Consider the following 11,116-nt stretch of genomic DNA (forward strand, 5'->3'; position numbering starts at 1 on the left):
TTAGAAACAGTAGTGATGTTCCTTGCTCTTTCCTCAACGTTTTCATGCACCCTCATGATCGATAACTGAGGTCAAGGCCATTCTATGACAACTAGAGTTTTTTATTCCATGAACTATATTCCATTTGTGCTTTTGGTGAATTCTAGGTCTTTTAGTCGGTTGGTAGAGGGCCCAATTTCAGTGTGACCTGTTTAAAGTTAGGGAAGTTTATAAATATTCTTGATGAAGGAAATACACTCTTTTAAAAACAGGTGAAAAGTATATGCTTTACCAACAAGTTCAGGAAAGAATTGGAAAAAGAAATATTTGCATTCTCAAAGTTGTTTCTCACCTACTAAAAGTTAAAAATAGGAAAAGTAACATCTCTGGACAAAAAGACAAAGTAATTAATAGTGTCAGCATATGAAATAAGAAGTTCATGAGAAAATTAGAACATTAAGATTATCCATAAAAAGTTTAGAAACTCAGCTCTGTAGCATGTAAAGCCACAGCTCTAACAAAAGGTTTTACAAAAAGCACCTACAGATAGGTTAAATCCCCAGAGATGTGCTGGGGGAGACACTGATGCATCAAAAGTTATGAGCATTGTTTTTTAGATATAATTGTCATCACTAGGATCCATTTTGAGAGCTGAGTAGTGTAGCCAGGAAATGTAGATTAAATATATACTTAAGGAAGCAAGTTTGTAGTCCCTCAATTATTTAAAATATTTTCTAAATTCATGAAAATGCATGGAATATTCATATATTGTCAGAACCAATAAAAATGTTTCTGGAGTATTTACTGTGTTCAAGAAAGGTACTGTGATGGATACAGAAGACAACAAAAAAGTATGAGACATCTTCTCTCCTTCTTGGAGTTTAAATTTAGTTGGGAAAGAAATGGCATAAATATATAAAAATCTGAACCAATGGAAAAACTAAATAACAATGTAATAGGATATGAATGTCAGAGCTAAATTTAATATTAAATTTTTATAAACATCTTGTCCCTGGTCTCTGGTTGCCGTTGCATTTTCTGTGCCCTTTTTTTACATTAAAGACAATTTTTTTTACTCTGACTTTTTTTTTAAGTGTTATAAACTTACTGTAAAAAATGATACTTTTAATCATCTTTGGAAAGTCATCAGCCTACAAATTGTAAATAAAACAAGACTGATTTCTGAGGTATCATACTACAGAATGATGACTATTTTTACTGGGCACCCACTGGAACCATGGAAGGTAAGTCAGACTCTAAAGCACCCCTTCAAGTCCCTCCTCAAAGTAGGGACTGTTTGGCTTAGCAAATTAGTAAGATACAGAGCTACTTGCCAGAGTTTGAGAGCCAATAATCTTTCTTTTTTTTCTCTCCCACAATGGAAAAAAATGCAAAAAGTATAGTCTCTAAACTATTAGAAAAACATACCATTGCTTCCCTCTGGAGGAATCCTAGTCCTAATACAATTCCAATTAATCCATACTTTTCTGGGAGTCCTGAAATTTAGAATGATACCAGTCAAGTTAACCATTCATGGTTAGATTTCTCGCCAGAGAACAAGATTTATGTTTTACTAACAAATGCATTCTGACCAATAACAATTTAACACTATAAAACATTGATATACCAAATAAAATTTAATTTGATGAGCAACTCCATAAAATGAGTGTCTGAATTTTAAATGTGAACCACGGGTCAAACCTCTGAAAAAAAAATCAGTGTTTTTATTACACTTTGTTCAATAGGTCATGTTGAAAAAGTTATCTGTGAAATTAATTTTTGAATATTGACTTTTTATAAACTTCAAGTATAATTGGATTTTTTTTCTTAAAAAAATAGGGAGGCAAGCATTAATAATAAAAGACCAGATATTCCAAAGTGTAACATTTTAAATATAAGAACTATAAAATGTGACAAAAGGTGAGTAGAAGTTAACCTGGTTTTGAATCTAGAGAAAAAATACACTAAAATGAAAAATTTGTTGACGCTTCTATTAAGCCCGCTTTCAATGTCATAGCACACATGAAATTCTATTAACTTATTTAGATACTCTCTCCCTCTCTCTCTTTCTCTTCTGGCTTTTAGAAATGAACAGGTTGAAATGGCCTAAAGGGAGAAGGAGACACAGAAACACAGCTGACACAATAGTAAAAATAGGAGATGAACAAACTGCAGCACACACCACTATAATGAAATGAAGGAGCATTATTTCCTAAAGCATAGTGTGTATGTGTGTGTGTGTGTGTGTGTATACACACACACATATATAAAATAATTCCACAAGCACATTATATACCAAATCATTTCTTAGGTTATAAATTCTGTAATACTTGAATCTATTAAATTCCTGAATTATGATAAGCCATAAATAGGAGATAATTCATCCTGATTCTCAGCCCTGAAGACAGAAATGTTATAAACACTTGAGGAAAGGTCCTTAACAGGTTTACACACAGCACTGGGAACGGACCCCCTATACTGAAAGCAGAGCGAGCCTACACCAATAATTCAAACCTGTCTGAGGTCTGTTAAAGGGCAGAGAGGAGCAAAAGATACAGTCCTCCCAAAACTGCTTTTCCTGTATAGCCAGTTTTGAGTTGCTTACTGTAAATCAGTGCTTTTACATGACCACCATAAATCCAGAGACAGCATAATGGCTGAAGGAGGCTGATAGCTCAGGCTTGGCTGAGACCTAGACTGGCCCCTTCGGAGAACTTAGGAAGAAAGCAAACAGCCCCTCAACCCACACCTCTTTCCTCTCTCTCTCTCTCTCTCTCTCTCTCTCTCCATTAAATTCATTATGCCTCATGGCATATGGAAGGCAAAACAATGCATACGATGACGCTTTTTACAGTTAACTTTGTGCTATAATAGATTCATTATTCTATTGGCGTATGATCCCAGGTAACTTTTGAACCCCAGGTTGGTTCTCTTCCTTGCTACACAGAATGCCTTCCTGCCATCCACTGATGTCAGTTCAATCAGTTAAAAAGTATTTAAATACTATCCTAAACAAAATTAATTTGTAGAGACAAGTCTACCACCCTTAAACATCACACAGTTCCTCCAAAATCCGAATGTTGGAACTGTTCTATTGTTTTAGAAGTTATATTAATTAAAAGATGCCTTCATTTTATCTGTGGGTTTTTTAGATTAAATTTTTAAAAATAATCTGAGGAAACATATGACTTTTCCAGATGAATAGATTCTGTTAAAGAAAGATTTAATATGAACCTATGATATTCATGCCCCATTTTTAAAATAACATAAATCTTTGAGTATTGATTGTTTTAAAATTCTGTAAAGTATAGAGAGAAGTAGTTTGTTTTTGTTCAAAATGAAAGAATAAAACTTCTAAATACTTAAATGTTCTTAATTATATTCAGTTGCTTAAATTTGGGTGCAAATGAGCTTAGAAAAAGTGAAGTAAGAGAGATTACCAGAATTGACACTGCATACCTACTACATGACAAGTGGTGTGCTTCTGACCAAAAGACAGAAACTTCATCTGTCTGCATTCCAATACAAGGATAAATTTTTCCTTCATTTTAGGCCTGCTCCACCCTCAAAAGCAGAATCTTTTGGGGCAGAAAGGAACCGGCAGAAAGGAAAATGATACATCCAAAAATTATTTGCTGAGAACTTACAAATACATAAGAGAAATATGGAATTGCATTCTCATGGTTCTTGTAAAATTTCCATGTGCTAGATGCCAAAGATACATGAAAGAATACCATCCCCCCTTGTATTTAGGACTTCATTATGCATAAATGTCATTATGAACCCACTGGACAAAGATAACATTTCATTTTTCTTTCATGGCTAATAAATGCATACCAACCCTAACTATCATAATAATATAAAATTGTCATAATAAAAACCTTTTCTTATAAAGAAATCCTTATGAACTTAACACGAAAGTCTTGATACATACCGAATTCAGACTATTCCTGGTAATAAGAGCAGACAGAAGGTTAAATCTCACTCCAGAAATTTATTTCACCCTTAGCGATAACATGCAACTCAGGAAGTTACTTCCCTTACAAAGAACTAGCATTTATGCTTAAGACTAAAATGATTATTTTTAAAGTACCCATTTTACAATGCAAATGTGTATCTAAATTAAACTCAGTAAAAAAAATAAGCATTTTAAGTTGAAGCTGCAGTAATGACTTTATGGGAGACAATAGGAAAAGCGGTTCTTGAATATGAATGCAGAAGAAAACAAATTTCAAATTCCTTCCAGGTGTCTTGAAGATTTCTTTGTTCCCTGGCTCTGTACCTTAATGTTTTGGCACATGTTTAACTGAGCACCCGTTGCTCTGAAGTTGTTTTACAAAACTAAGGCTGTCCAGCAAGATCATAGCAAAAGAAAAAAAAAAAAAAGGGCAAAAAACTGACAGCTGATCTACATTGCCAAGCCATGCCTTAGCACTTGGAACATGGGACAGATGCAGGAGCAGAGACGTACTAAGACAGAACAGCAACAAAAGTCTTTGTAACAAAGACACATGAACAGAAGAGCATTTTAGACAGAGACAAATGACAGAGACGAACAATATAAAGACAATAGCTTTAGAGAGGAGAGGTAGGGTGATAAAGGAAAGTGAGAAGATGGTGGCAGTGGAGAAGCATGATTGAAGAGAGGTGGAGAGAAGGAACGGTCGCCATGCGAAGTGGTAGAGGCCTGGGTGGTAGCGATGGCGCTGGTGGACGTGGGGGTAGAAGAAAGGTAAATACGACAGAGATGTCAATATTTCTTCCTGGGCTCTGCTGATCCTATGCTACTATTATTTGTCAAATCGTACCTTGCTCATTTTCCTTAAATAATGCTTTATGAAATAGCTAAGCCCAAAGTAAAGAGGATTAGAATATACTTTGTATTTAACTGTTTCCAGACATTGTGTTGCCACAATCAGGGCAACTGTGTGTGCCTGTGCGTGTGCATGTGTGTGTGTGTGTGTGTGTGTGTGTACGCACGCACATGCCCTTATGTGCATCTAGGTCATTAGTTTGGCTGTTTTTTCTGATAAGACCTGCTCAATACAAACTAGGTTTTCTTAATATAGAGTTAGAGCCTCACAGCAAGCACTCTCATTACTTAGATTTAGGTTGATCTTATAGAAAAACTGTGGGGATGTACTGACATTTCATTGAGAAATATGACCTATTCATTAACCTAACTAATCACATTTCGGAAATTCATTCATTCAACAGACACTAAATAACATACATGGGGCCTGGTACTAGGCATATCAACCTCCATATAAAACATCTGACCTGGATCATAACCATATGCCTAAATTAGCACTGGAAACAAAGAGGGTTGAACAACTTCAATAAAGAAAAAATTCCCATGATCTAAGATACTGACTGCATTTTTGTTCACTATCTTCCTTGATAGCTCCCTCAGGATGAGAACTTTTTCTACAGCATTAGCAACTGTACCTTTAGCACCTAGTAAGAGTTCAAAAAGATGTATAGGCAGGAAAGGAGGGAGGGAGGGAGGGAGGGGAAAAGGAAGGGAGAGGTGAAAAGAAATAACTTACAACTTTTCATTTTTCCAGAGGCCAGAGGGAATAACAGTGCTTTACCTGTTCAACTGTTCCCTTCAAACTCAGGAAAAAGTGAGAAGTACAATTTGTTCTGTAGACTACCAGAAAAAGTGTCCATTTACTTTCTTAGAGGTATTCTGACCTAGTACAGAAATAACCCAGGTGAATGTGGTAGAGACTTTACTCCTAGTGGAATCATAGCAGTTCTCTAGCATATGTAAAGAGTATTCCATCTGTGAGGCATTTTAGAAGTGAGTTACTCCTCCACAGATCTGTCATAGGCATGGGATGTGTTGTGATTTTTGTTACTTGGAGGAGAATGTTGATACAGAATGGCTAAGTGGCATATACGAGGCCCCAGATTAAGATAGACGTATTGCAGGGCTAGTCATCAATTCCTTAAGTCACTGTTCTTCAGATATTTAGGCCACTCTGAAACTAAGAAAAACCTCCATTGTTTTTAAACAAATTTAAATCTACTAGCTTTGAAAGAATACAACCTATCGGGTCTTTCTCCTTAAAGAAAAAGTCCATGATCTCAATTGAACCACAAAGACAAGCTAAAAATATAATGAAAGAAATTATCCCTGACTTTTCAAGGATAGCTTCAATAAAGACATATGCCATTGGTGGATATAAATGAAGATGCCTCCAAGCAAGAAATGTTTTCCCTTTCTGGACACCCTATTAAGACAGTAGGGTCCTAACGCAGTAAATCTGGTGCAGAGTTATCTATAAAACTGTATATATGGGTGCATCCTGTGACTATGAAAGGTAAAAGATTATATTTTTCATTTGCATGGTTTGTTGGGTTTTATTTGGCAGATACAATAACACAGGCTACGCAGAGCCCGTAAAGCAAAGTGGGAACAGCAGCTCATTTGGTGGCAGAATGTAATAGTTACGGCTAAAGGGCTTACATAATTCATCTCAAACCCTTACGCCTGTATTTACTGTTGTTTAAATGAAAATCAAACTCTCATGACCATAAGAAGAGATCTGGTCAGAAATCTGATTGAGATCCTTTCTTCTTACACAGCTTCTGAGATGATCAATCTGCAACACTTAAAAACAGCTACAGAAATGTCCAAGAATAAGCATACATTACCTAAGCACATTAGTACCTCATGTCTCTAATCCTACTTCTCTAAACAATTCTAAAACTCCCACAGAACGAGAGTGAGTGAAGAGAGAGGCCCTGTTCTTTATTATGACTCGGAAATCCTAATTAGACTCAGGAAAGCCTCAGAGCAATTGTAAGCCATGGTTAAGAAATAATGTTTAGCTTTCAGCTGATGTTTAGTGCAAGATAATACTTTGGGGGGATGGGGTACAGCAAAGGGGGACAATACAAAAGCAGAGTTGAGGCATGTGTCATTTAAGATTATTAAAAGTATCTATTAGATCATAATTCTAAAAGAATATTTTTAAATTTGGGATTTTTAATAACTTTATTCTTGTTATGTTGCAAGAGTGAAAACTTTGGCTCTCAATTGTTACTGCTCAAGACTTCTGTTTGGAGGGATGTTTTTCGTTTTTGTTTTGTATTTTAAAGGATCGGACCTAAAATAAAATTTGTTGAAGAGAAGTCTGTACCATATTATCAAATGTACACCAATTTAGTGAAAATGGAGCTCTATGACTTAAAACAGCTGTGTAAAATAACATTATAACTTTGTTTTCTGCAGATCTCATAGAGGTAAAATATATAAATATTGATATATAAACATATATTTTATAATAATGGGCTATTGTAATATTTGTGATTAAAGTAGTCTTGAAAATAAAAGAATTAACTCATTTTTAAATGACTAGCTTACCTTCTCCATATAAGTTAAAAAAGTATGAAAATAAATAAAAACATGTGGCCTAAATTTTACCCACCATTAGCAAGTAGCTATTTTTGAAACTGGGTTATTCCTCTTGATTTTAGAAATTCTTTATTATTTTTAAGTAAATCGATATGGATATTAAAGTGATTAGCTCTAACTTTCCCAATCTGAAAATTTTATGCCATTTAAGATGTCACTATAGGACTTCCCTGATGATGCAGTGGTTGGGAATCCACCTGCCAATTCAAGGGACACGGGTTCGAGCCCTGGTCCAGGAAGATCCCACATGCGGCAGAGCAACTAAGCCCAAACACCACAACTACTGAGCCTATGCTCTAGAAACAAAGAGCCACAACTATTGAGCCCAAATGCCACAACAACTGAAGCCCGCGCGCCTAGAGCCCATGCTCCGCAACAAGAGAAACCACCGCAATAAGAAGCCCATGCACTACAACGAAGAGTAGCCCCTGCTCGCCGCAACTAGGGAAAGCCCGCGTGCAGCAACGAAGACCCAAAGCAGCCAAAATTAATTAATTAATTTAATTAATCAATTTTTAGAAAAGAGGTGTCACCATATACATACATGCACCAATTTGGAGGAGGGGAAAGACAAACTTTTAAAGTTATTTTAAACCACTACTAAAAGCAAGTAATTCATTTTCTATATAATAAGATAATTGATAGACTTCATCTTGCTGTGGTAGTAAGCTCAAGCAGTTTGTGTGTGTGTGTGTGTGTGTGTGTGTCTGTCTGTCTATGCAAGCATAGCTTTAACTGCATGTTCCTCAAGTTTAATAGAAAACAACTACAAGAAAAAAAAAGGAACATTAAAAAATAAACGGGATATTATACATTTTCATTTGAAACCAAAATGTTGTAGTCATAAATATATTATAACCTTGTATATTTACTCTTGTCGGGAAGATGTTTCATTACTAATCCATATTCACATTTCAATCAGCTGATTTTCATGGCCTTCTAGTGGCTGCAGGGAAAATCTGACAAGTAGAAAGGAAAATAAATGGTAAGCTAACACTGACTAAGAGAATTTCAAAAAGAAAGAAAAAAGATCAAAAGGGGAGAAAAATGAAGAAAGGAGAATGGAGAGAGCCAAATAAAATTAGGCAAAGTTTTAGGAATAAGACAATTATACAAATTTGCAGTTAATTTATTTTTCCAATATATAATTTTTAATTGGACAACTATGCTTTAATATTTTAATTAAAAAGAAACTCTCCCTTTATTAAATGAAAAACAGTCACTTAATGTCTTGTAAACATGAAGAGCCTAATTCTAAAATCTTGACAGCTAAAGGGGCTCTGCTGCTGTTTTGGATTGCCACTCCACTAAGAGGTATATGGACATCCGAAACAGGAGAGAAACGAGTAAGAAAACAAAAAAACTTTTTTTTCATTCAAAGACATTCCAGCCTGAAGAAGTATCACTTTCTGAACTGCCTGTTACCAAGGCAAGTAGACGTTAGTTTGGTCAGAGCGAATATCCAGATTCTATTATCCTAGATGAGTAAAAGAATTGATATATGTTTTTCTCCCACCTCCATGCTATATGTGCCTTCAAACCTCACCTCATCACAAATACTTTCCTTTTCATTCTTTTATTTTTGAATTCTTAAAGCATATTATTATTATTATTTTTAGTATTGCAGTCTCCAATAGTCCTTACTTTCACTCAAAATTACAATACAGGGGACTATGGCCAATGCTATGCAGATGGCCAAACACATAATAAAGACTCAGTTCATGAATAATATCCACTCAGAAAGAGGACAAAAGCAACAGGAAAAAAGAGCCCAAATTGAACAAAATGTGCATGCTATATTTAAAAAAACACACACGCAATCATTGTCAGAGATCATTAAGGGTGCCCTGTCATTTTAATAACATGCCAGTGGCACCAATTTGATGTGACTGTTTGCTCTTATAGTCAATAAAAAAAGTCATAACTGCTATCAAATTGAAATTTAATTTATTCTCTACACAGCCCTTTCTGTTTTCCTTGGTTTTTCTTTTATACCATTAACACTTTTTTGTTAAAATATGTGTGAAAGATTAATTTGTAGAATGAGGGGAGCTGTGGGTACACAGCACAGGACAGATGGCGTGGGTGGGACGTGACAGTTTTCGTCTGTGGCATCACTTTGTTGTTGCTGTTGCGAGTGAGCAAAATAAAGCTATTGCCACCACGATCATTTCTTGGGAGCCCCTCTGATAAGGTGTGCTGCTTTTCCTCATGTCTGGCCCTGCCACTTGGGGATTCAGCCACCCTCTACTCTATAATCAGCCCGTTCGGGACCATTGTTAGTCAGCCTGAGAGCCCTGGAATTTTAAAATTGTATTTATATAGAATTTCACCCGACTTTTGTATACAACGGAATGAAATATACTCTTTCTTGGTGAGCTATTTTGAAATGAATTAATGATCTGTCCTCTCTGAGATCCTGTGTTGTAAACCCAAACACGTGAAACTGTAGATGCAGAAAAAGAATAATTTTTTTTTAAGGAGAGGATTTTTTGGGTTTTTGTACCAATCTAAAATTCATACTCACACACACTCATACTCAAGGGGAGGGAGAAATGGTGCAGATTTATATTCAAAGATTCACTTTTTGCCTTGGAACAGCCCTAATTTACACATAAGTGTTGCAGGAGTTCGCTATTGTAAAGGTTCTTATTGAAGAATAAAGCAATTAGCACAGAAAATCACTGTCATATGGCACACACAGACATTCTGAGAAAAAATAAAACTTTGAGAAGGAGGAAAAGGGGAATTCAGGACAGCATGTGGGAGGGAAGATGCGAGTTCTTTCTATGTACAAAGAGATCCATTAACAATATCCTTATCAGTGTCCTTCCTCCTTGTTAATTGAACCGACTTGCAGTGCCCAGAACGTGTGGATGTGATTGCAGATAAAAGGGGTGAGGGTAAATAAGGGAGTGAAAATGAAAATGGCTTGTGGTTAATTCATGGCAAGAGAAGATTTGCCTGAAGAAAAACGTTCACAAAACCTTTGCTTCAAACTAGTGCTTCTGTCAGAGGAAGGCAAGATGGTCCACAAAAGGATGTTAGCAGTCACAGGGTGGAACGTGTAACCAACCCTTCTGCCGTCGTGAGGCCACTTCAGACTTGAGATTAATGTGTTCTGGTGGATAGGGTATTGATATTCGTGTCATTTTATATTATTATTTTATTTTCTTAATTTGACTGTAGGCTTTGCCAGAGAGGGATTGCTCCACATCAGGCAGCCTCCAGAAGTGCACTTTGTTGGCAACCAGCACTATGGGATCAGGGATATGGAGAGGGGCCATGATGGACACAGCAGGACAGAGAGGTTAAAAGCATGGGTTCTGGTGGCAGACCGTTTGCACTGGACGTCAGGCTGCTCCAGCTATGTAACTGTAACCAAGTTACTTTAACATGTCCAAGCCTTAGTTTCCACGTCTGTAAAGACAGGGATGACAATAATAGCATGCACCTTCATTATAGTGCTAGTCCTATAGAGACAGTCCTTTGTAAAGCATTTAGACAGTGCCTGGCAGGTAGTTAATTAGTCCTCATTTCCTAGGACCCTTTTTGGCCTTTGCCAGCACCTGATGCCCAAGGGCACTCAAAACTCCAAATCTTTGGTATGAAACATTTCTTCCTCTGTTTCATTAGGGGGTAATGCCGGAAAATACAGTGTTGGAATGTACGTGGGTGAATGGGGAATGAGGGAGAAGTGGATATAATTTT

The sequence above is a fragment of the Mesoplodon mirus genome (assembly GCF_964341445.2).
Source record: "Mesoplodon mirus genome assembly, chromosome: 3".
In the NCBI taxonomy this organism is placed as follows: domain Eukaryota; kingdom Metazoa; phylum Chordata; class Mammalia; order Artiodactyla; family Ziphiidae; genus Mesoplodon; species Mesoplodon mirus.